Raw genomic sequence first — 6,000 nt, 5'->3', positions numbered from 1 at the left:
ATATATATATATATATATATATATATATATATATATATATATATATATATATCAACAGAAATATGCGAAAACCAGTATGAAAATACACTAACACAGTCCGAATCTGGTGTCACTAGTCATGAGCCTCTAAATGCAACCCAAAACTGTCTGTACTAAGATAGGAAGGAGAAAGGCAGCGCTGCGAACGCCGTGCAGCTATCTTGCGATCTTCGGATAAGACTCTGAGAGTGCTGGAAGTTCTCACTCTGATGCTCAGGCACCTGCATCTGCACACAAGGTGCAGTGAGTAACGTGCGTATGCCAACTTAGTAAGTAACTAAAGTAAATAAAGTCTGAGTGTAGTGACGAGCATTTTAAAATCATTTGCATACTTATCAAGAAATCTCCACAGAAATATCAAATAAAAAATCTACAGTTCTATAACCAATTATCTCGTAAAACTCCAGTTTCAATTAAAATCCTTTAAGGCATTTATTCAACACTTTTCAATAGAGGCTCAATATAAAAGAAGAGTAAAAGCAGCAAAATGTCATAAACAAGCCCCTCGGGCAAGGAATCACTCATAAGTATAGCCTCTCGGGCAAGCCTTTCAGTCACTCGTGACTCAGCTCTCGTCACTCCGTACTCACACTCAGTACTCTGGCTTAATAGATATCTCACAATAATAATAATAATAACCGCTGCGACATGCAGCCCAATCCATAATATATAGTCGACTACGCTCATTGGGAGTGTACAGACTCCAGAGGGGCTCCTATAGCCCAAGCGTCATATCGCTGCGGCACGCAGCTCGATCCAATATATGTCAATGCGTCATGAAGCCCGATCCATATAAATATCGCTGCGGCATGCAGCCCGATCCATAATATATATATAACATCGTTGCGGCGTGCAGCCTGATCCATAATATTTATATAATCCTCACCATTAGGTCCTTAATCTCTCTCAGTCATTAACCTCACTGCCACCCGGGCATATCAGTGAAAATCAGGGAAACTCAACCCAAACAGTTTTCATATATTAAGAAGTAGAGTGATGAAACCGTATTAAACAATAAACAGGTAAAACATGACTGAGGATATGCTTTCAAATCAAATCAGTGTGAGGGAAGTAGTAAAATACCCCTAAAGGTTTAAACAGTTCGGCACAAAGGCCCCAAACATGGCATTCGGCCCAAGTTAACAAATCAATTTCTAAAACACATGGATATCATATACAATATATCAAAATATGCAACTATACAATCGCCACGGGACAGACCAAGTCACAATCCATGCGGGAGTACGCCCACACGCCCGTCACCTAGCATGTGTGTCACCTCATTTATCAAAAAATTACAAAATTCCGGGGTTTCATACCCTCAGGTCTAGATTTACAATCGTTACTTACCTCAAACCAGATGAAATACTATTCCGCGGCGCCCTTGCCTCTCGACTCGGCCTCAACTCGCGTCGAATCTATCCAATATCAGAATCATAACATCAATATATGCTAAGGAAATGAAGCCCATGCGAAAATAATCAAATTATATCAAGAATCCCGAAATTGGTCAAACTCGACCCCCGAACCCACGTCTCGGAATCCGATAAAAATTACATCAATAGAATCTTTATCCTCCCATGAGTCCATACATACCAAGAACATCAAAAATCGGACCTCAATTGGTCCCTCAAATCCCCAATTTTACCTCTCCAATTTCAAGCCCTAACTTCCCCAATTTTTCACCCTTAATCTCATAAATTTCATGCTTAAACAACTTAAAATCAACATAGAATCGAGTTTTAGATTCAAGAAACTCACCTCAATGGAACCCCCTTTGATTCCCTCTTCAAAACCCTCCAAAAAGCTTCAACTCCGGATAAAAATGGTGGAAAACAACCCAAATTCGCGAAGGAGAGCTTATATAATTTCTGACCCAGGGATTCCTCACATGCGGTCCTTTTCATGCTTCTGTGGTACCGCTTCTGTGGTCTAACCAACCTCATCTGCGGTTTCCACTTAATGTCCTGGGACCGCACCTGCGCCCATCTATTCGCACCTACGACTTCTGGCCTTCTCTTATATGGCCGCATCTACGGCTGATCTAACGCTCTACGATCTCGCACCTGCGGTCCCCAATCCGCAGGTGCAGTTATGACAGAAACTCAGCAGCTTCAGCTGCAAACTCTAACTTCCAACTTTCCGATAATCATCCGAAATCACCCCGAGGCCCTCGGGACCTCAACCAAAAGTACGAACAAGTCATATTCCACTATTCAAACTTACACCAATCTTCGGAACACTTAAAATAACATCGCATCATTAAAACACCCTCAGATTCACGCCTAAGGTTTCCAAAACTTACGCATCCCGCAAATGATCAAAAAGTCTATCAAACCTCGTCCGAATGACCTGAAATTTTGCACACATGTCACAAATGATACAACGGACCTATTTCAATTTCCAAAATTTCATTCTGACCCCGATATTGAAATTTCCACTACCAATCGGAAAACACCAAAATTTCAATTTCGCCAATTCAAGCCTAAATCTACCACGGACCTCCAAATTACATTCTGAACATGCTCCTTAGTCCCAAATCACCTAACGAAGTTATCCGAACCATAAAAATCAAATTTCGAGATCGTTTACACACAAGTCATCTTCCGATTGATTTTTCAACTAAAAGGCCAACTTAAGAGACTAAGTGTCTCATAACACTCCGAAACTACATCCAAACCCAAACCAACTGACACGATACGATGAAATGAAGCTGAACAATACATAAAGAAGCATAAATGGGGGAAACGAAATGGTAACTCATGAAACGACCGGCTGAGTCGTTACAAAGTGAAAAGTCTAATATACCCTCATTTTCGAAATTATTGACATGGAAGCAGACATGTCGAATCTCCACTCTCTCTATATAGTTATTAAAATTTATAGCGCCCCAAGACCTTCAAATCCATAAGAAAACGATGTTTTTGACATCTGATATGCCAATTCTTAGAGACTCATGTGTTTAATTTGTTGGCTGAATACATAGGCAGCCCCTTAAACTTGTCCCTTTTTTTCATCTAGGCACTTTAACTGACCCTATGACTTATTGAGCACTTCATCTCAATTCTAACTGTGTCTATTAGACACTAGAAGCTGACATGGCTGAAAGGGTGAATCTTATCTAATCTGAGTGCGTGAACCAGTTAGAAAAGAGAACTGAACTAGTCTTCTTCTTCACCAATCAAGCCATACGCCATTATCTCACACCTCACGACACTTCCCCTCACTATTTACAGAAAAACTCCAATTCGTCTTTCAAAAAACCAATCTGGTCACCTTCTTGATCTCCCTTTTCACAACCAGATTTCCCCGTCCCATTTCCTACTCGAATATCACCATTGATTTTTCTCTTATTGCTCTCAGTTTCTTTTACTGAAAAACGAAAAATTCTCTCAAAACTTACAAACCACCATGGATATGGCCTCTCTCTCTTCAGTACCATAACTTAACCAAACCATACAGACAAACAGAAACCCAACACACAAAATTGCATAGAGAAGTCCAAGAATACATCCAGCAATAAATAAAGAAAAATGCACCCAACTTAGAAAGAAGAATTTTCAGATAATCACACTTTTTATTTTCGTAATTGTTGTTGTTCTAGTTAGGGCTAGTGATGTGAGGTCTGTTGGTTTATTCCCAAAATGCCACTCTTCCATTATAAGTAGACCAAGAAACGTTTTTCTTAATTAGTCGTTTGATACTTCATATCTCCAGAATCTATAGAACTTGGCTATAATTCGATGGATGACACTAGGCGATCCCGGCGGAGATGATCTCCGATCTGGTCTAACGGAGGAAAGTCTTAAAAAAAAGAAGGGAAATCCGTATGGGGAAAGAAGACCAACAGAGAAAAAAAATCATAAACTAACATAATAAGCTATAAGTAATTAAGATTTGGGAACAACTAATTTTCTGGAATAGGAAAATGGACAGGGGAGTACAGTGGAAAAAAATAGAGTTGCTTTCTCTTTTTTGTTCAACAATTAAAAAAATATTTCTTTTTATATTTTTGGAAAGATCTACATGTCCAATTTGCATTGGCTCTTTGCCACATCACATGACTGTGAACTACACGCATCTTGTTTTCTAGCTTTTTATGTCTGATAGGCTCAATTTGTATAAAGATGGAGGGCTCAATAGGTCATGGAGTTAGTTTAAGTGTCTAGATGGAAGGAAAAAAAAAAAAAGACAAGTTTAAGGGGTTGTCTATGTATTCAGCCTTCAGTAAAAGAAACCCCACAACTTTACTTAGTGATTATTATACCTCTTCAAAATCATCGTAGTCCAGAGAAATTGAGTCTAGATTATTTGAGCTAGTTATATCCTAGACCCACAGCTACTTCAAACATGAAACTGCTCAAGTTCTTTCTTTTTTATTTTCTGATAAATTTGGTATTCTTATTGATTTACATGATACATCAAATGGTGTTACTACATTACAGAAAATGCCAATTATAAAAAGAAAAATATAGGCTATTCTTAATTATACGATGTGAAATTTCATCTTTGTACCAATAAATAAATTAAATATAACTGTAGAATATTCATGTTTAGGGTAATTTTCTCGGGACTTTGGAAAGTTGTCCCCTCTCGCTCTCTCAAAATTACCCAAAACATTACATCATGGAGCATTTTTTTTCCATAATTTAATTCTTCTGGCGTTTAATTGTTTTCTCTAACTTGTCTATCTAACATGATATAGACACACATTATATACAACTATCAAATATGACAACTTCTTTTCCCATATAAACCATAAATACACAAGTATTTGCTTGTGAACATGTACTTAACAACCAAATAGTTAAAATTACATTTTTCCAGCTTCTAAGTAACCATAACCATAACTCAATTTTGAATATTTAGAGGGAAAGAGTTACAAGTTAAAGTTGCTTCGAGCCATTACAATATATAGCACGAAGTGCAGCAATAGCCACTTTTGCGCTATATAAAATATATCCATAATTTACAATGTATTTAGAGATTAGCCAATTCATCCAAAATGCAACACTAAGTATCCTGAATTTGAAAGTTCAAGACTTAGTTATAAAATTCGAATTTTTGAACACAATTTTCAAACTTTAAGACACAATGTCCTGAAGTTTGAATTTCGAGGTTTAAACTCTAGAACGTCGTATCCTGAACTTTAAGCGAAATTAGCTTAATACATTATAAAATGTGAATATATTTTAAACAGCATACTTAAAAGTGATTACCTAGTATCATTTCCACCAATATATAGCAGATAGAGTCCTAGTGTATACCAAAAAAGTTTTACATGGGATCTCCCCAAACACATATCCAAACATGATAAAACCAAGTAAATTATTTCGTGGCTTGTGTTCCGAAGTATTCCATACAAGTAGGACCGTAAAAAAGAAATATCATTTCGCGCTCCCGAAAACGACAACGCATAGCAAATCCAAAATTAATGTACAAAAAGGTAAAAGGCAAATAGATATTATTCCATTTAGTTAATCCGTACACATAACCTGGAGATTGTTTGGTGCAACTCTTAGTTTAGTTGATTGAAACTAATAAACATTAAGCGGAGAAAAAATTATTGCAAGTATTGAAACTAATTCTATAAATAAGCATTTACATATTTGAAAAAGCTGATAATAAACAAGATGACGATTCAATTTGATTAAAATAGGGTATCACAATGTAAAACTATTTAATAGACATAAACTCTTAATATTTACTTCAACAAGTCTTATAGTTACAAACTTAATACTCCTCTCTAGCACTACCAATGGAAAAATATTGCAGTACCCGACAACTTGGGGGTTGTTTGGTTGGAATAAAGCTTATGCTGGTATAAGTTATGTTGGGATAAATTATGATGGGATTAGTTATGCTGAAATTGTTGTTTATTCACTGTTTGATATGTTGTATTAAAAATGACAATTGTATAATTTCTAAGAAGAAGGTATAATTTATACCGGTGCTAATTAT

Source organism: Nicotiana tabacum, chromosome 22, assembly GCF_000715075.1.
Source record: "Nicotiana tabacum cultivar K326 chromosome 22, ASM71507v2, whole genome shotgun sequence".
Lineage (NCBI taxonomy): Eukaryota > Viridiplantae > Streptophyta > Magnoliopsida > Solanales > Solanaceae > Nicotiana > Nicotiana tabacum.
The sequence above is the reverse complement of the archived record's forward strand: the minus strand, read 5'-3'. Positions refer to the sequence as shown.